The sequence below is a fragment of the Arachis ipaensis genome, chromosome B10 (genome assembly GCF_059453495.1).
Source record: "Arachis ipaensis isolate K30076 ecotype BB chromosome B10, ASM5945349v1, whole genome shotgun sequence".
NCBI lineage: Eukaryota > Viridiplantae > Streptophyta > Magnoliopsida > Fabales > Fabaceae > Arachis > Arachis ipaensis.
Genome location: NC_142435.1, coordinates 99,982,299 through 100,003,787, shown reverse-complemented (window position 1 = coordinate 100,003,787; position 21,489 = coordinate 99,982,299). Strand labels below are relative to the sequence as shown.

The 21,489-nt window shown below is 37.4% G+C and overlaps 2 non-coding genes across 2 annotated transcripts; both read right to left on the bottom strand.

The window, feature by feature from the left end:
- Positions 1-1,175: 1,175 nt before the first annotated feature.
- LOC148581062 (small nucleolar RNA R71) lies at positions 1,176-1,283 on the bottom strand. The gene has a single exon (XR_015896014.1). It is a non-coding gene; the product is annotated as a small nucleolar RNA R71 (small nucleolar RNA).
- A 19,341-nt stretch (positions 1,284-20,624) lies between these two features.
- Positions 20,625-20,732, bottom strand: LOC148581061 (small nucleolar RNA R71). Its single transcript, XR_015896382.1, has one exon. It is a non-coding gene; the product is annotated as a small nucleolar RNA R71 (small nucleolar RNA).
- Between the last annotated feature and the right edge of the window lie 757 nt (positions 20,733-21,489).

The window sequence follows — 21,489 nt, the reverse complement described above, 5'->3', positions numbered from 1 at the left end:
TCAAACTTTAAGTTCTAGAATCATATCTTGTGATTTCTTATGAATCAAGTCATTAATTGAGATTTTAAAAATCAAATCTTTTTCAAAAAAAAAAAAACTAATTTCTATCATATCTTTTCAAAATATCTTCTTATCTTATCTTTGTCAAAAATTTGATTTCAAAATATCTTTTCTAACTTCCTAACTTCTTATCTTTTCAAAATTTGTTTCAACTAACTAACTAACTTTTTGTTTCTTAAACTTTTTCAAAACTACCTAACTAACTCTCTCTCTCTAATTTTCGAAAATATCTTCCCTCTTTTTCAAAAATTTCTTTTTAATTAACTAATTATTTTTATTTTTTATTTTTGATTTCAAAAATTTTCGAAAATTACTAACATTTTTCAAAAACCATTTTCGAAAATCACTAACTCTTTTTCAAAATAATTTTCGAAAATTATCCCTCCCCCATCTCATTCTATTTATTCATTCATATCCTAACATCTCATCTCACCTCTCTTCCATCCTTACAGTTGTGTTTCTTCCATTATATTACATTCTTTGTCTCCCCCTCTTCTTCCACTCACACAGGGATCCCTATACTGTGGTATAAAGGATCTCCATTATTATTATTATTTTTCTGTGCCTTCTTCTTTGTCATATGAGCAGGAACAAGGACAAGAACATTCTTGTTAAAGCAGATCCAGAACCTGAAAGGACTCTGAAGAAAAAAATTAAGAGAAGCTAAAATACAACAATCCAGAGATAACCTTTCAGAAATTTTCGAACAGGAAAAGGAGATGGCAGCCGAAAATAATAATAATATAAGGAAGATGCTTGGTGACTTCACTGCACCTAATTCCAATTTACATGGAAGAAACATCTCCATTCCTACCATTGGAGCAAACAACTTTGAGCTGAAACCTCAATTAGTTTCTCTGATGCAGCAGAACTGCAAGTTTCATGGACTTCCATCTGAAGATCCCTTTCAGTTCTTAACTGAATTCTTGCAGATATGTGATACTGTTAAGACTAATGGAGTAGATCCTGAAGTCTACAGGCTCATGCTTTTCCCTTTTGCTGTAAGAGACAGAGCTAGATTATGGTTGGATTCTCAACCCAAAGACAGCCTGAACTCTTGGGATAAGCTAGTCACGGCTTTCTTAGCCAAGTACTTTCCTCCTCAAAAGCTGAGCAAGCTTAGAGCTGATGTTCAAACCTTCAGACAGAAAGAAGGTGAATCCCTCTATGAAGCTTGGGAAAGATACAAACAGTTGATCAAAAAGTGTCCTTCTGACATGCTTTCAGAATGGACCATCCTGGATATATTCTATGATGGTTTATCTGAGCTATCAAAGATGTCACTGGACACTTCTGCAGGTGGATCCATTCACCTAAAGAAAACGCCTGCAGAAGCTCAAGAACTCATTGACATGGTTGCTAATAAACAGTTCATGTACACTTCTGAAAGGAATCATGTGAGTAATGGGACGCCTATAAAGAAGGGAGTTCTTGAAGTTGATACTCTGAATGCCATATTGGCTCAGAATAAAATATTGACTCAGCAAGTCAATATGATTTCTCAGAGTCTGAATGGAATGCAAGCTGCATCCAACAGTACTCAAGAGGCTTCTCCTAAAGAAGAAGCTTATGATCCTGAGAACCCTGCAATAGCAGAGGTGAACTACTTAGGTGAACCTTATGGAAACACCTATAACTCATCATGGAGAAATCATCCAAATTTCTCATGGAAGGATCAAAAGCCTCAACAAGGCTTTAACAATGGTGGAAGAAACAGGTTTAACAACAGCAAGCCTTTTCCATCATCAACTCAGTAACAGACAGAGAACTCTGAACAAAATGCTTCTAATTTAGCAAATCTAGTCTCTGATCTATCTAAAGCCACTGTAAGTTTCATGAATGAAACAAGGTCTTCCATTAGAAATCTGGAAGCACAAGTGGGCCAGCTGAGTAAAAGGATCACTGAAATCCCTCCTAGTACTCTCCCAAGTAATACAGAAGAGAATCCAAAAGGAGAGTGCAAGGCCATTGACATAAGCGCCATGGCCGAACCTGTGAGGAGAGGAGAGGATGTGAATCCCAAGGAGGAAGACCTCCTGGGACGTCCAGTGGTCAATAAGGAGCTTCCCTCTGAGGAACCAAAGGACTCTGGGGCCCATCTAGAGACCATAGAGATCCCATTGAACCTCCTTATGCCCTTCATGAGCTCTGATGAGTATTCCTCTTCTGAAGAGAATGAGGATGTTACTGAAGAGCAAACTGCCAAGTTTCTTGGTGCAATCATGAAGCTAAATGCCAAATTATTTGGCATTGATACTTGGGAAGTTGAACCTCCCTTGTTCATCAATGAACTAAGTGATCTGGATCAACTGACATTGCCTCAGAAGAGACAGGATCCTGGAAAGTTCATAATACCATGTACCATAGGCACCATGATCTTTAAGGCTCTGTGTGACCTTGGTTCAGGAATAAACCTCATGCCCCTCTCTGTAATAGAGAAACTGGGAATCTATGGGGTGCAAGCTGCTAAAATCTCATTAGAGATGGCAGACAGCTCTAGAAAATAGGCTTATGGACAAGTAGAGGACGTATTAGTAAAGGTTGAAGGCCTTTACATCCCTGCTGATTTCATAGTCCTGGATACTGGAAAGGAAGAGGATGAATCCATCATTCTAGGAAGACCTTTCCTGGCCACAGCAAGAGCTGTGATTGATGTTGACAGAGGTGAAATAGTTCTTCAATGGAATGAGAACTCCCTTGTGTTTAAAACTCAAGGATCTCCCTCTGCAACCATAGAGAGGAAGCAGAAAAAGCTTCTCTCAAAGCAGAGTCAACCAGAGCCCCCACAGTCAAACTCTAAGTTTGGTGTTGGGAGGCCACAACCAAACTCTAAGTTTGGTGTTGAACTCCCATATCCAAACTCTAAGTTTGGTGTTGGAGAGTCTCAACAAAGCTCTGCACATCTGTGAGGCTCCATGAGAGCTCACTGTCAAGCTATTGACATTAAAGAAGCGCTTGTTGGGAGGCAACCCAATGTTTATCTAATTCTTATTTTTATTGTTTTTCATGTTTTCTTAGGTTCATGATCATGTGGAGTCACAAAATAAATATAAAAATTGAAAACGGAATCAAAAACAGCAGAAGAAAAATCACACCCTGGAGGAGCATCTGTCTGGCGTTCAAACGCCAGAACAGAGCATAGTTCTGGCGCTGAACGCCCAGAATGGGAGCATCCTGGCGCTGAACGCCCAGAACAAGCATGGTTCTGGCGTTCAACGCCAGAAATGGCAGCAAAGGGGCATTGAACGCCCAAAATGGGCACCAACCTGGCGCTGAACGCCCAGAGTTGTGTGCAAGGGCATTTTACATGCCTAAATTGGTGCAGGGATGTAAATGCCTTGACACCTCAGGATCTGTGGACCCCACAGGATCATCTCAGGATCTGTGGACCCCACAGGATCCCCACCTACCTCATCATCTCTTTTTCCATTCATGATCATCCCTTCTTTTTTTTTTCTCCATTTACCACTCACATCCATACAACCACTACCTTCAAAATTCAACATCTCTCTCCCACCCAATCCCACCCATATGGCCGAATACACACCTCCATCCATCTCCTCCATATCCTCTTCTTCTTCTTCTATTCTTTCTTCTTTTGCTCGAGGGCGAGCAACATTCTAAGTTTGGTGTGGTAAAAGCATAGCTTTTTTGTTTTTTCCATAACCATTGATGGCACCTAAGGCCAGAGAAACCTCTAGAAAGAGGAAAGGGAAGACAAAAGCTTCCATCAAGGGTCTATAGCTCAGTGGTAGAACATTTGACTGCAAATCAAGAGATCCCTGAGATACCTCAGGGGATACATTTTCTTCCACACAATTATTGGAAGCAACTAAGGGTGGAACATCAAGAGCACTCCATCATCCTTCATGAAATCAGAGAAGATCTAAAAGCAATGAAGGAGGAGCAGCCAAGGCAAGGAAGAGACATAGAAGAGCTCAAGGACATCACTAAGGTGGACTCATTCCTTGTTCTTACTTTCTCTGTTTTTCATTTTCTATGTTATGTGCTTATCTATGTTTGTGTCTTCATTACATGATCATTAGTAGTTAGTAACTCTGTCTTAAAGTTATGAATGTCCTATGAATCCATCACCTCTCTTAAAATAAAAACTGTTTTAATTCAAAAGAACAAGAAGTACATGAGTTTTGAATTTATCCTTGAACTTAGTTTAATTATATTGATGTGGTGATAATGCTTCTTGTTTTCTGAATGTATGCTTGAACAGTGCATATGTCTTTTGAAGTTGTTGTTTAAGAATGTTAAATATGTTGGCTCTTGAAAGAATGATGACTAGGAGACATGTTATTTGATAATCTGAAAAATCATAAAAATGATTCTTGAAGCAAGAAAAAGCAGCAAAGAGCAAAGCTTGCAGAAAAAAAAAATAGGCGAAAAAAAAAATAGAAAGAAAAAGCAAGCAGAAAAAGCCAAAAGCTCTTAAAACCAAGAGGCAAGAGCAAAAAGCCAATAACCCTTAAAACCAAAAGGCAAGGGCAAATAAAAAGGATCCCAAGGCTTTGAGCATCAGTGGATAGGAGGGCCTAAAGGAATAAAATCCTGGTCTAAGCGGCTAAACCAAGCTGTCCCTAACCATGTGCTTGTGGCGTGTAGGTGTCAAGTGAAAACTTGAGACTGAGCGGTTAAAGTCAAGGTCCAAAGCAAAAAAAAAAGTGTGCTTAAGAACCCTGGACACCTCTAATTGGGGACTTTAGCAAAGCTGAGTCACAATCTGAAAAGGTTCACCCAATTATGTGTCTGTGGCATTTATGTATCCGGTGGTAATACTGGAAAACAAAATTCTTAGGGCCACGGCCAAGACTCATAAAGAAGCTGTGTTCAAGAATCATCATGCTGAACTAAGAGAGTCAATAACACTATTCGAAATCTGAAGTTCCTATAGATGCCAATCATTCTGAACCTCAATGGATAAAGTGAGATGCCAAAACTATTCAAGAGGCAAAAAGCTATAAGTCCCGCTCATATGATTGAAGCTCTGTTTCATTGATAGTTTGGAATTTATAGTATATTCTATTCTTTTTATCCTATTTTGATTTTCAGTTGCTTGGGGACAAGCAACAATTTAAGTTTGGTGTTGTGATGAGCGGATAATTTATACGCTTTTTGACATTGTTTTTAGTATGTTTTTAGTAGGATCTAGTTACTTTTAGGGATGTTTTTAATAGATTTTGTGTTAAATTCACATTTCTAGACTTTACTATGAGTTTGTGTGTTTTTCTGTGATTTCAGGTATTTTCTGGCTGAAATTGAGGGACTTGAGCAGAAATTAGATTCAGAGGTTGAAAAAGGACTGCTGATGCTGTTGGATTCTGACCTCCCTGCACTCAAAGTGGATTTTCTGGAGCTACAGAACTATAAATGGCGCGCTTCCAATTGCGTTGGAAAGTAGACATCCAGGGCTTTCCAGCAATATATAATAGTCCATACTTTGGCCAAGAATTGACGACGTAAACTGGCGTTCAACGCCAGCTTTCTACCCAAATCTGGCGTCCAGCGCCAGAAAAGGATCCAAAACCAGAGTTGAACGCCCAAACTGGCACAAAAACTGGCGTTCAACTCCACAATTGGCCTCTGCACGTGCAACACTTAAGATCAGCCCAAACACACACCAAGTGGGCCCCGGAAGTGGATTTATACATCAAATACTTACTCATGTAAACCCTAGTAGCTAGTTTATTATAAATAGGACCTCTTACTATTGTATTAGGCATCTTTGGATTACCTTATGATCCTTTGATCACGTTTTAGGGGGCTGGCCATCTCGGCCATGCCTAGACCTTCACTTATGTATTTTTAATGGTAGAGTTTCTACACTCCATAGATTAAGGTGTGGAGCTCTGCTGTTCCTCAAAGATTAATGCAAAGTACTTCTGTTTTCTATTCAATTCATCTTATTTCGCTTCTAAGATATCCATTCGCACCCAAGAACGTGATGAAGGTGATGATTATGTGTGACGCTCATCATCCTTCTCCCTTATGAACACGTGCTCGACAAACACTTCTGTTCTACATGAATTAAGCTAGAATGAATATCTCTTAGATCTCCTAACCAGAATCTTCGTGGCGTAAGCTAGAATGATGGCGGCATTCAAGAGAATCCGGAAAGTCTAAACCTTGTCTGTGGTATTCCGAGTAGGATTCAATGATTGAATGACTGTGACGAGCTTCAAACTCGCGATTGTTGGGCGTTAGTGACAGACGCAAAAGGAGGGTGAATCCTATTCCAGCATGATCGAGAACCGACAGATGAATAGCCGTGCCGTGACAGGGTGCGTGAGCATATTATTCACTGAGAGGAGGGGATGTAGCCACTGACAACGGTGATGCCCTTGCATAAAGCCAGCCATGGAAAGGAGTAAGACTGATTGGATGAAGATAGCAGGAAAGCAGAGGTTCAGAGGAACGAAAGTATCTCCATTCGCTTATCTGAAATTCCTACCAATGATTTACATAAGTACCTCTATCCCTATCTTATTAATTATTATTCGAAAACACCATTATCCATTTATATCTGCCTGACTGAGATTTACAAGGTGACCATAGCTTGCTTCATACCAACAATCTCCGTGGGATTCGACCCTTACTCACGTAAGGTATTACTTGGACGACCCAGTGCACTTGCTGGTCAGTTGTATCGAAGTTGTGACAAATTATGAATGTGTAATCACGATTACGCGTACCAAGTTGCTCACGTGCTAGGAATAGTTCGAGCCTGGACATCACAATTTCGTGCACCAGGGAGGCAACCCAACCTTATTTAGTTATTTCTATTTCCTCTAATGTCTTAAGTTTATTTTTCTTTTGTTATTTCTTTAGGTTCATGATCATGTGAAGCAGTGAGGACAGATACAAAAAGGTTCAGTAATAAAAATAGAACACTCTGGATAGAGTGACTTGCTGGCATTGAATGCCAGCCAGGGAGCACTGGCTGGGCGTTCAACGCCCCAAATGGCACCAAAGCTGGCGTTGAACGCCAGCCGGAAGCATAGTGTTGGGCGTTCAACGCCCATACAGAGGGTAGGGATTCTGAATTCCCTAGCATCTCAAGACCAATGGGTCCCACAACATCTTTACCTACTCCACTTCTTCCCTCTTCTTTTTCACACTTCCTCATACACTCTTCCCTATAACCCTAGCTGAATCACATGCATATCACTTCCCCAAAACCGTCATAACCCCCACCCACTTCAAATTAAATTTCCATCCCATTTATCCCACCAATGACCAGACCCAACCCTAGCCCACTCCTATAAATACCCCACATTCTAACTCTTCATACACACACCTTTCATACACATCAAAGCCCCCTTAGCCGAATTGCTTTCTTCCTCCATCTTCATCTATTTTTTTCTTCATCTTCTACTCTATTCTTCTTTTTTATTTATTTTTTCTCAAGGACGAGCAAAGCTTTTAAGTTTGGTGTGGGAAAAGTGTTGCTTTTTGCTTTCTATTACCACTTATGGCACCCAAGGTTGGAGAATCTTCTAGAAAGAGGAAAGGAAAGGCTGTAGCCGCCACCTTCGAATCTTGGGAGATGGAGAGATTCATCACCAAAGCCCACCAAGACTACTTCTGTGAAGTAGTGGCAGAGAAGAAGGTGATCCCTGAGGTCCTTTTTAAGCCTAAGAAGAATGTATATCCAGAAATCCGAAGAGAGATCCAAAGAAGAGGTAGGGAAGTCCTAACCAATCCTATCCAAGAGGTTGGGATCTTAATGGTGTAAGAGTTCTATGCTAATGCATGGGTCACGAAAAAACATGACATTAGTGTGAACCTAAATCCCAAGAATTGGAGCACCATGGTCTAAGGGAGAATCTTGGACTTTAGTTCAGAGAGTGTGAGGTTGGCATTCAACTTGCCTTTGATGCAAGGAGACCCACATCCTTACACTAGAAGAGTCAACTTTGATCAAAGACTAGATCAAGTGCTCTCAGACATCTCCGTGGAAAGAGTACAGTGGAAAAGGGATTCCCAAGGCAAGCCTACTCAACTAAGAAGGCTTGACCTCAAGGCCTTAGCTAGAGGATGGTTGGAATTCATCCAACCTTCTATCATCCCTACTAGCAATCGGTCAGAAGTGACCATTGACAGAGCCATCATGATTCATTGCATCATGATTGGGAGTGAGGTGGAAGTACATGAGGTGATACCTCAAGAATTGTACAAGATAGCTGAAAAGCCTTCCACCAAGGCAAGGTTAGCTTTCCCTTACTTCATTTGTCACCTATGCAATTCAGCTGGAATTGTCATAGAGAGAGACATCTTCATTGAGGAGGACAAGGCCATCACTAAGAAGAGGATAGAGCAAACTAGAGAGCATGCACATGAGCCTGTGTAGCCACCTCAACATGAGATCCCTGAGATGTCTCAAGGGATGTATTTTCCTCCTCAAAGCTATTGGGATCAATGGCATACTTCTCTTGGAGAATTGAACACTAATATGGAGCAATTGAGGTTGGAGCATCAAGAGCATTCCACCATCCTTAATGAAATTAGAGAGGATCAAAGGGCTATGAGGGAAGAACAACAGAGACAAGGGCGTGACATTGAAGAGATCAAGCACTACATTAGATCCTCAAGGAGGAGTAGTAGCCGCTATCACTAAGGTGGATTCATTCTCTTAATCCCCTTTTCTTATGTTATTTTTCTGTTTTCTGTTATGTTTCATTGTCTGTTCTCTTGTTCTTATTGCATGATCATTTCTATCTATGTCTTAAAGCTATAAAATGTTCCATATATCTCTCACCTCACTTAAAAGAAAATTTTATTTGAAAAGAATTGAGAGATACATGAATTTCGAGTTTATCTTAAGAATAGTTCAATTATCTTGATGTGGTGGCATTGCTTTTGTTTTCTGAATGTATGAATGACTAGTGCATAATTGAAATTGAAATTAAGAATGTTGGCTCTTGAAAGAATGATGATAAAAGTGAAATATTATTGGTAATCTGGAAAATTCAGAAAATTGATTCTTGAAGCAAGAAAAAGCAGCAAAAAAGCAAGATGCAATAAAAAGAAAAAATTTTGCATGCGGAAAAAAATGAAATAAAAAGCAGAAAAAGTCAATAGCTCTTTAAATCAAAAGGCAAGAGCAAAAAGCCAATAACCCTTTAAACCAAAAGGCAAGGGTAAAAGGATCCAAGGCTTTGAGCATTAATAGTTAGGAGGGCCTACAAGAAACAAAATCTTGGCCTAAGCACTTCAATTAAAAAGTGTCCTTAACTATATGCTTGTGGTGTGAAGGTGTCAAGTGAAAAGCCTGAGACTGAGCAGTTAAAGTCGTGATTCAAAGCAAAAAGAGTGTGCTTAAAAACTTTGGACACCTCTATCTGGGGATTCTAGCAAAGTTGAATCACAATCCAAAAGGGTTCACACAGTTAAGTGTTTGTGGCATTTATGTATCCGGTGGTAATACTGGAAAACAAAGTGATTAGGGCCACGACCAAGACTCTAAAAAGCTGTGTTCAAGAATAAAAAAGAACTAAACTAGGAGAGTTAATAATATCATCTGGATTCTAAGTTCCTAAGGATGCCAACACTTCTAAGTTTCACTGGATAGTGAGATGCCAAAACTATTCAGAAGCAAAAAGCTACTAAGTCCCGCTCATCTAATTGAAACTGAGCTTTATTGAAAATCAGAGATTTATTGTATCTTACAATTCTTTTTATCCTACTTTTTTTTAGTTGCTTGGAGACAAGCAACAGTTTAAGTTTGGTGTTCTGATGAGCGAATATTTTATATGCTTTTAGGCATCATCTTCATATAGTTTTTAGTATGTTTTGTTTAAGTTTTATTAAGTTTTCATAGGTTTTAGTTCAAAATTCACATTTTTGGTTTCTACTTTGAGTTTGTGTATTTTTATGCAATTTCAGGTATTTTCTGGCTGAAATTGAGGAACTGGAGCAAAAGTCTTATTCAGAGACAGAGAAAGCGCTGCAGATGTTGTCCGGATCTGACCTCCTTGCACTCAAAAGAGATTTTCTTGAGTTATAGAAGCCCAAATGGAGTGTTATCAACGGCTATGAAAAGATAATATCTGGAGCTTTCCAGAAATATATAATAGTTCATACTTTTTTTTAGAATTAAAGGCCCAAAACTGGCGTTCAACGCTCGCCATCTACCCCTGTCCAGGCATCCATCGCCCAAAGGAGAAGAGACCAGCGTCCATCGCCCGTAAAGGACCCCCTCACCAGTGTTCAACGCCCTAGAGGCCTCCTCGCATGTGGATCTCAATCAAGCTCAGTCCAAACACTCACCAAGTGGGCCCCAGAAGTGGATTTTAGCACTAAAAGACTGTTTTACCCTTTCTATGTAATCCTTAGTCATTAACTTAATATTTATTTGAGAACTTTTACAGACTCAAGGGGAGGACCTGTCATATTTTTGTTTATCATTGTATTCTTTATCAGTATGAGTTTCTAAACCTCCTAGGTTAAGGGGAGGAGCTCTGCTGAGTTTTATGGATTAATAAATTACTACTGTTCTATCTCAATGCGTGTTTGATTCTTTATGCTAAGATGTATATCCGTCCTTCATCATTATGAATGCATTGAACCGGCACAAGGTTATCTCATTCTACAAGGGTTCAGAGTGAGTCTTTCATCAGACAATGATGAACCACTAGTGACGTGGCAGAAAATTGCCGATTAAGAATTTATAATAAGAATAGTGTTGCGAGTACAGTTCTTAACCGACGAAAATTTTGCTTATCAATTTAGAAAGGGTTGTCACAAAATTAGAATAAAAATACCGGGAGTAGAATTCTCAGGTCGTCTCCCAACGAGTTGACAAAAGAGTGCTATTTTATTGATCAAGAGTTTTCCGAAAAATTTTAAGAGTTGAAGAACAGAAAAGTAAATAATTGTAAATTAAAGCAATGAAAATTAATGGGAGAATTTATATAATAGAAATAAAAGCCTTGACCCGGAGAAGATTAATTGGAAGTTCTATCCTTGTTGAATTTTCCCAAGTGTAATATTAAGAGGTTGTTGTTCTACTTAGTCATCCCTTACCTGATAAGGGAAAGTCAAGTAACTAATTAACTAACTATAAACCTCAAGTCCTAATCCTCTCCTTAAGGAAGGATTAGAGTTAGAGACTAGAAAGTCAGCCAACAACTTCCAATTAAAATTAACACTTGAGTATTCCAACTCAAGGTTCTCTTATTAATCAACTCCAAAGTCAAGTTAGGAGTCTACTCCATTGACATGAATATAAACTTCACAGACATATAAAGGGAATAAAAAGAAGACATAATAAATTGAATACTTGTTAAAAATTAATTAAAGGTAAAAGTAGTTCTTTTCATTAATAAATCCCAAAATCATAAACATCCATATCTGAACAGGGTTAATGGGCAATTAAAAAGTAAAGGAATAAGGAAACAAACTAGAATAATGGAAACTTCAACGGAGGTAGTGACTCTTCTCAATGTCCAAATCAAAAGCATAAAACTCTAAAAACTATGAATATAAAGAACCCTAGAGGAAGTGGTAGAATTCTCTCCCTAAGATTCCAAACTAGGCTAAAACTGTGTAATGTGAATGTATCGATGTGTGTTGAGTCTCTGCTTGTTCCCTGTCTCTAGTCTGTGTTTTTGGGCCGAAAACTGGGTCCAAACTCAGCCCAAAATCGCCCCCAGCATTTTCTGCATTTTCTGCACGTGGCGCATGTCACGCGTACGCGTCAGTCACGCGCGCGTCGATGGTCATATTCATGTGTCACGCGTACGCATCAGGTACGCGCACGCGTCGCCATGCAAACTTGTTTTTTGCGCACACGCGTCAGGTACGCGCACGCGTCGTTCCTCGTTGGTCAGCTCCTTAGTTTCTTGTGTTTCTTCCATTTTTGCAAGCTTCCTTTCCATCCTCTAAGCCATTCCTGCCCTGTAAAGCCTGAAAGCACTTAACACATAGATCACGGCATCGAATGGTATAAAGAGGAATTAAAATACACAATTTAAAGGCTTAGGGAGCAAGTTTTCAGCCATACTACAAGAAAAACACTCATTCAGGTACACTTGAAAAGTGTAGCCAAAAACGAAAAAAAATGCCTTAGGAAAAGGCTACACTTTTTAGGCTTCGGAGACACTTTTGTAGGCGATGCCTATACTAGTGTTGCCTATTCTCAAAGGCTACGCTTTTCTGTATCAAAGGCTACGCTTCTGACCTTTGAGAATAGGGTACGCTTTTTAAGTGATGCTGTTCAGGACCTAAGGCTACGCTTTTCAGCACTAATGGTTACCATAATTCTAAAGAATAGGCTACACTTTTCAGGGCTACTGCATCACTTTATAAATGTAGCAAATAGTATACCTATAGCTACTCTATATAAGTGTAGCCTTTTGTCCCTCATTTTTTTTTAAAGAATTTATGTTTATATATATATATATATAAACAGAAATTTCTAACAATTTTTTTATCTAAAATCTAATATTTGAGAATATAATTATATATATAATCCTGTATTTTTAATTAAATTAGTTAATTATTATAAAATAAAAATGAATACATATATAATAATACCATACAATAATCTTTAAATAATAAAAATTATACTGAAACAAAATATAATTATATAATAAACCAAAAATATTAGGATGATCATAATTTTGAGTATTCATACATCTCAAACTAGAATAAGTATACTCATATAATGCACTTAGAGTTTACTACTAATAAACTAGGAAAAACTAAAATATTATATCATATAAATGTATCTTAGCTTCTAATAACAGACATCATCATCAACCATACATCTTTCAATTTCCATCTTTGTCAATAAACCATCATGATAAGCATCTCAATCTTCACTTGCATCTTCAGAATTATCCTGCATAATTATATAGAAAAAAATTATAATTTAAAAAAGTACAAGAAAAAAGTAATTAACATATTAATAACACATACAATATTCGAGCGGCATAGGATAATTGAAACTACTCTTCTTTTCATATCACCAAAAACATAAAATAAGAAACAAATCACATTCAACATGAATCTAATAATCCCCTTTGATAATGCCATAAAAAAATTTAGATTACATGGACTTAAATATAACTAAGCACATTCAACATATTTTCCATTTTTTTAGTAACACTTACCCACCAACATTACAAACTGCAACAATTTTATGACTGACCAACCATATACATGCATATATTACATAAAGACACCTTATATTATCAAGTATCTATATCCTTTATATATATCATTTGATTCATGAACTCGATAATTCTCCACCTACTAGCTTTATTTAAAGAAATCTACTCCCATGGTCGGAACCATTTATCCTCCTTGTATACCACTTTCATATGTTGAAAAATATAGATTTTATTCTTTGTTTTGTTTCTCAAAAATAGTAATTCCCAGCTAATGTCATTTTTTCCTTCAACCCATTTAACAATATTTTTATAATTAATTATCATTTGCTATGGCACCAACTTTTTCTAACAAAAATTGAATTGCATTTTCTCATTTTTGGAGTATAACCTCTCCAGTCATGTTTGCTCTTGTAACATCACCCCTAAAGTGCTTTATCTCCCCAGTTAATAGTCAAATAACCTTCAACTATAAAACAATTTAAACTCTATTGTCTCTATTTATACTCTTAGTTGTTTTAAGTTTTACGAGACTTTAATCGATAAATTCATAAACTTGTCCTATAGTTTTTGTGGGGTCAAGAAAGAATGAAAAAAAACAATGCAGTGGGTTAATTGAGAGATAATTAGCACACCAAAAGTTTAAGGTGAATTTAACTTTGATTTAAAAGTGTTTAATATGACCCTCTTTAAAAAACAGAACTAGAAATTGTAAACTAAGTAGCACTCACTTTCTTTGAAGTATTGGTGTGCGAAATCGTGATCGTTTCTTCCTTAGTAATGGCGCTAAAAACTGAATATGCACATTCATGTTCTTAATTCTGTTTCACAACTTCGTACAACTAACCAGCAAGTGCACTGGGTCGTCCAAGTAAGAAACCTTACGTGAGTAAGGGTCGATCCCACGGAGATTGTCGGCTTGAAGCAAACTATGGTCACCTTGTAAATCTCAGTCAGGCGAATTCAATTGGTTACAGAGATTTGATAATTAAAACATAATTGAAATATAAACTAGGATAGAGATACTTATGTAATTCATTGGTGAGAATTTCAGATAAGCGTATGGAGATGCTTTCGTTCCTCTAAACCTCTGCTTTCCTACTGTCTTCATCCAATCATTCCTACTCCTTTCCATGGCAAGCTTTATGTAGGGCATCACCGTTGTTAATGGCTACATCCCATCCTCTCTGTGAAAATGGTCCAATGCTCATCTGTCGGTTCTCGATCATACTGGAATAGGATTTACTATCCTTTTGCGTTTGTCACTACGCCCATCACTCGCGAGTTTGAAGCTCGTCACAGCCATCCCTTCCCAGATCCTACTCGGAATACCACAGACAAGGTTTAGACTTTCCGGATCTCAAGAATGGCCATCCATGGGTTCTAACTTATACCACGAAGATTCTAATATCTCGGACTCGGTCCTCTGTATTAGATATCTAAGAGATACTCATTCTAGCTTGTTTGCATGTAGAACGGAAGTGTTTGTCAGGCACGCGTTCATAAGTAAGAATGATGATGAGCGTCACATAATCATCACATTTATCATATTCCTGGGTGCGAATGGATATCTTAGAGAAGGAATAAGCTTGAATTGAATTGAAAAACAATAGTACTTTGCATTAATTCATGAGGAACAGCAGAGCTCCACACCTTAATCTATGGTGTGTAGAAACTCTACCGTTGAAAATACATAAGTGATAATGGAGTTCATTGGTCTCGGCCCCAGAGGGGGAACCAGAAGAACCAACCTCTGAATACAGTAGTAAAAAGTCTTATTTAAACTAAACTAGTTACTAGGGTTTACAGAAATGAGTAAATGATGCAAAAATCCACTTCCGGGGCCCACTTGGTGTGTGCTTGGGCTGAGCATTGAGCTTTACACGTGTAGAGGTCCTTCTTGGAGTTGAGCGCCAGTTTATAACCTGTTTCTGGCGTTTAACTCCACTTTGCAACCTGTTTCTGGCGTTTAACTCCAGAATGCAGCATGGAACTGGCGTTGAACGCAAGTTTGCGTCATCTAAACTCGAGCAAAGTATGAACTATTATATATTTCTTGAAAGCCCTGGATGTCTAATTTCCAACACAATTGAGAGCGCGCCATTTGGAGTTCTGTAGCTCCAGAAAATCCACTTTGAGTGCAGGGAGGTCAGAATCCAACAGCATCTGCAGTCCTTCTTCAACCTCTGAATCTGATTTTTCCTCAAGTCCCTCAATTTCAGCCAGAAATTACCTGAAATCATAGAAAAACACACAAACTCATAGTAAAGTCCAGAAATGTGAATTTTAATTAAAAACTAATAAAAATATACTAAAAACTAATTAAATTATACTGAAAACTATGTAAAAATAATGCCAAAAAGTGTATAAATTATCCGCTCATCACAACACCAAACTTAAATTGTTGCTTGTCCCAAGCAACTGAAAATCAAATAGGATAAAAAGAAGAGAATATATTATAAATTCCAAAATATCAATGAAACTTAGCTCCAATCAGATGAGCGGGAATTGTAGCTCTTTGCCTCTTAAATAGTTTTGGCATCTCACTTTATCTGTTGAAGTTCAGAATGATTGGCATCTATAGGAACTTAGAATTTAGATAGTGTTATTGATTCTCCTAGTTCAGTATGTTGATTCTTGAACACAGCTACTTTATGAGTCTTGGCCGTGGCCCTAAGCACTTTGTTTTCCAGTATTACCATCGGATACATAAATGCCACAGACACATAACTGGGTGAACCTTTTCAGATTGTGACTCAATTTTACTAAAGTCCCCAATTAGAGGTGTCCAGTGTTCTTAAGCACACTCTATTTTTGCTTTGGACCTCGACTTTAACCGCTCAGTCTCAAGTTTTCACTTGACACCTTCACGCCACAAGCACATGGTTAGGGACAGCTTGGTTTAGCCGCTTAGGCCAGGATTTTATTCCTTTAGGCCCTCCTATCCACTGATGCTCAAAGCCTTGGATCCTTTTTATTACCCTTGCCTTTTGGTTTTAAGGGCTATTGGCTTTTTGCTCTTGCCTTTTGGTTTTAAGAGCTTTTGGCTTTTTCTGCTTGCTTTTTCTTTTTCTTTCCCTTTTTTTTGCAAGCTTTTGTATTCACTGCTTTTTCTTGCTTCAAGAATCATTTTTATGATTTTTCAGATTATCAAATAATATTTCTCTTTTTTCATCATTCTTTCAAGAGCCAACATATTTAACATTCATAAACAACAACTTCAAAAGACATATGCACTGTTCAAGCATTCATTCAGAAAACAAAAAATATTGCCACCACATCAAAATAATTAAACTAGTTTCAAGGATGAATTCGAAACCATGTACTTCTTGTTCTTTTGTAATTAAAACATTTTTTATTCAAGAGAGGTGATGGATTCATATTCATAACTTTAAGGTATAGACACTTAAATACTAATGATCATGTAATAAGACACTGATGAGCGGATAATTTATACGCTTTTTGACATTGTTTTTAGTATGTTTTTAGTAGGATCTAGTTACTTTTAGGGATGTTTTTAATAGATTTTGTGTTAAATTCACATTTCTGGACTTTACTATGAGTTTGTGTGTTTTTCTGTGATTTCAGGTATTTTCTGGCTGAAATTGAGGGACTTGAGCAGAAATCAGATTCAGAGGTTGAAAAAGGACTGCTGATGCTGTTGGATTCTGACCTCCCTGCACTCAAAGTGGATTTTCTGGAGCTACAGAACTCGAAATGGCGCGCTTCCAATTGCGTTGGAAAGTAGACATCCAGGGCTTTCCAGAAATATATAATAGTCCATACTTTGGCCAAGAATAGATGACGTAAACTGGCGTTCAACGCCAGCTTTCTACCCAAATCTGGCGTCCAGCGCCAGAAAAGGATCCAAAACCAGAGTTGAACGCCCAAACTGGCACAAAAACTGGCGTTCAACTCCACAAATGGCCTCTGCACGTGCAACACTTAAGCTCAGCCCAAACACACACCAAGTGGGCCCCGGAAGTGGATTTATGCATCAATTACTTACTCATGTAAACCCTAGTAGCTAGTTTATTATAAATAGGACCTCTTACTATTGTATTAGACATCTTTGGATTACCCTATGATCCTTTGATCACGTTTTGGGGGCTGGCCATCTCGGCCATGCCTGGACCTTCACTTATGTATTTTCAACGGTAGAGTTTCTACACTCCATAGATTAAGGTGTGGAGCTCTGCTGTTCCTCAAAGATTAATGCAAAGTACTACTGTTTTCTATTCAATTCTTCTTATTTCGCTTCTAAGATATCCATTCGCACCCAAGAACGTGATGAAGGTGATGATTATGTGTGACGCTCATCACCATCTCCCCTACGAACACGTGCCTGACAAACACCTCCGTTCTACATGAAATAAAGCTAGAATGAGTATCTCTTAGATCTCCTAACCAGAATCTTCGTGGCGTAAGCTAGAATGATGGCGGCATTCAAGAGAATCCGGAAGGTCTAAACCTTGTCTGTGGTATTCTGAGTAGGATTCAATGATTGAATGACTGTGACGAGCTTCAAACTCGCGAGTGCTGGGCGTTAGTGACAGACGCAAAAGGAGGGTGAATCCTATTCCAGCATGATCGAGAACCGACAGATGAATAGCCGTGCCGTGACAGGGTGCGTGAGCATATGATTCACTGAGAGGAGGGGATGTAGCCACTGACAACGGTGATGCCCTTGCATACAGCCAGCCATGGAAAGGAGTAAGACTGATTGGATGAAGATAGCAGGAAAGCAGAGGTTCAGAGGAACGAAAAGCATCTCCATTCGCTTATCTGAAATCCCTGCCAATGAATCTACATAAGTATCTCTATCCCTTTTATTGTTTATTTTAATCTAATAAAGTATCATGTTTAAATCCGCCTGACTGAGATTTACAAGGTGACCATAGCTTGCTTCATACCAACAATCTCCGTGGGATTCGACCCTTACTCACGTAAGGTATTACTTGGACGACCCAGTGCACTTGCTGGTTAGTTGTATCGAAGTTGTGACAATTATGAATTAAGATCAGAGCACCAAGCTCTGGAGCCATTACCAGGAATTGTTCGAGCCTGGAGATCACAATTTCGTGCACCAAGTTTTTGGCGCCGTTGCCGGGGATTGTTCGAGTTTGGACAACTAACGGTTCATCTTGTTGCTCAGATTAGGTAATTTTCTTTTTGTTTTCTTTTCAAAAAAAAAAAAAATTTTTCAAAAACCTTTCAAAAATTCCTCACTTGTTTTCGAAAAAAAAAAAAATTTTACTAAAAATAATGTTTTCAAAAATAAATTATTCTATGGCTTCAAAATTTTTAAGAATGAATTCTAGTGTTTCATGAAGCATGTTGTAGCCTAGCTGGCTATAAAGCCATACCCAAACTACTTTGGGATTGGCTAATCACTTCAGTGGAGTCATGCCCAATCCTTCTGGATAGGGTATGTCAGGCTTGTCATGTCTGAATTACACTCATATTTTTATTAAAGCTTGGCTGGCTATTAAGCCATGCCTGACCCTTTGATTGGAGCTTTAAGACTAACATGGCAAGATTCCTGGAATTCATATTAAAAATTTTGAAATCCTTATTTTTATTTTTCACAATAATTTTCGAAAAAAAAATAATAAATAAAAATACAAAAAAATTAGAAAATCATAAAAATCAAAAATATTTTTGTGTTTCTTGTTTGAGTCTTGAGTCATGTTATAAGTTTGGTGTCAATTGCATATGCATCTTGCATTTTTTCGAAAATATCATGCATTCATAGTGTTCTTCATGATCTTCAAGTTGTTCTTGGTAAGTCTTCTTGTTTGATCTTGATGATTTTTTGTTTTGTGTCTTTTCATGTTTATCATATGCATTCTTGAATTCTTAGTGCGTAAGCATTAAAGAATTCTAAGTTTGGTGTCTTGCATGTTTTCTTTGCATTAAATTTTTTTCAAAATTGTGTCTATGATGCTCATCTTGACATTCATGGTGTTCTTGGCGTTCATCTTGACATTCATAGCATTCTTGCATGCATTCATTGTTTTGATCTAAAAATTTCATGCATTGCATAATTTTCATGTTTTTCATAAAAATTTCAAAAATTAAAAAAAAATATCTTTCCCTTTTTCTCTCATCAAATTCGAAAATTTGAGTTGACTTTTTCAAAAGTTTTTAAAATCAAATTGTTTCTTATGAGTCAAATCAAATTTTCAATTTGAAAATCTTATCTTTTTCAAAATCTTTTTCAAAAATCAAATCTTTTTCAAAATTCTTAGTTATTTTCGAAAATTTCAAAAATCTTTTTCAAAAATCTTTTTCTTATTTTTATATAAAATTTTCGAAAATAACTAATCAATTAATGTTTTGATTCAAAAATTTCAAGTTTGTTACTTACTTGTTAAGAAAGATTCAAACTTTAAGTTCTAGAATCATATCTTGTGATTTCTTGTGAATCAAGTCATTAATTGTGATTTTAAAAATCAAATCTTTTTCAAAAACTAATTTCTATCATATCTTTTCAAAAATATCTACTTATCTTATCTTTTTCAAAAAATATCTTCTCAAAATATCTTTTCTAACTTCCTAACTTCTTATCTTTTCAAAATTTGTTTCAACCAACTAACTAACTTTTTGTTTGTTCCTTAACTTTTTCAAAACTACCTAACTAATTCTCTCTCTCTCAATTTTCGAAAATATCTTCCCCCTTTTTCAAAATTTCTTTTTAATTTATTAATTATTTTAATTTTTAAATCTTAATTTTCGAAAATTACTAACATTTTTCAAAAACTATTTTCAAAAATCACTAACTCTTTTTCAAAAATTATTTTCGAAAATTCTCTTCTCTCTCATCTCCTTCTATTTTTTTTATTTATTCATCTACTAACATCACTCCCTCATTCAAAAAAAAAAAAGGATCTCTATTATTATTATTTTTCTGTGCTTTCTTCTTTGTCATATGAGCAGGAGCAAGGACAAGAATATTCTTGTTGAAGCAGATCCAGAACCTGAAAGGACTCTGAATTACAACTAACCAGTAAGCACCTGTTAGGAATTTTCAAACAAGAAGAGGAGATGGCAGCCGAAAATAATAATAATGCAAGGAGGATGCTTGGTGACTTTACTGCACCTAATTCCAATTTACATGGAAGAAGCATCTCCATTCCTGCCATTGGAGCAAACAACTTTGAGCTGAAACCTCAGTTAGTTTCTCTGATGCAGCAGAACTGCAAGTTTCATGGACTTCCATCTGAAGATCCTTTTCAGTTCTTAACTGAGTTCTTGCAGATATGTGATACTGTTAAGACTAATGGAGTAAATCCTGAAGTCTACAGGCTCATGCTTTTCCCTTTTGCTGTAAGAGACAGAGCTAGATTATGGTTGGATTCTCAACCCAAAGACAGCCTGAACTCTTGGGATAAGCTGGTCACGGCTTTCTTAGCCAAGTACTTTCCTCCTCAAAAGCTGAGCAAGCTTAGAACTGATGTTCAAACCTTCAGACAGAAAGAAGGTGAATCTCTCTATGAAGCTTGGGAAAGATACAAACAGTTGACCAAAAAGTGTCCTTCTGACATGCTTTCAGAATGGACCATCCTGGATATATTCTATGATGGTTTATCTGAGCTATCAAAGATGTCACTGGACACTTCTGCAGGTGGATCCATTCACCTAAAGAAAACGCCTGCAGAAGCTCAAGAACTCATTGACATGGTTGCTAATAACCAGTTCATGTACACTTCTGAAAGGAATCCTGTGAGCAATGGGACGCCTATGAAGAAGGGAGTTCTTGAAGTTGATACTCTGAATGCCATATTGGCTCAGAACAAAATATTGACTCAGCAAGTCAATATGATTTCTCAGAGTCTGCATGGAATGCAAGCTGCATCCAACAGTACTCAAGAGGCATCTTCTGAAGAAGAAGCCTATGATCCTGAGAACCCTGCAATAGCAGAGGTAAATTACTTAGGTGAACCTTATGGAAACACCTATAACTCAACATGGAGAAATCATCCAAATTTCTCATGGAAGGATCAAAAGCCTCAACAAGGCTTTAATAATGGTGGAAGAAACAGGTTTAGCAATAGCAAGCCTTTTCCATCATCAACTCAGCAACAGACAGAGAACTCTGACCAAAATGCTTCCAATTTAGCAAATCTAGTCTCTGATCTATCTAAGGCCACTGTAAGTTTCATGAATGAAACAAGGTCTTCCATTAGAAATCTGGAAGCACAAGTGGGCCAACTGAGTAAAAGGATCACTGAAATCCCTCCTAGTACTCTCCCAAGCAATACAGAAGAGAACCCAAAAGGAGAGTGCAAGGCCATTGACATAAGCG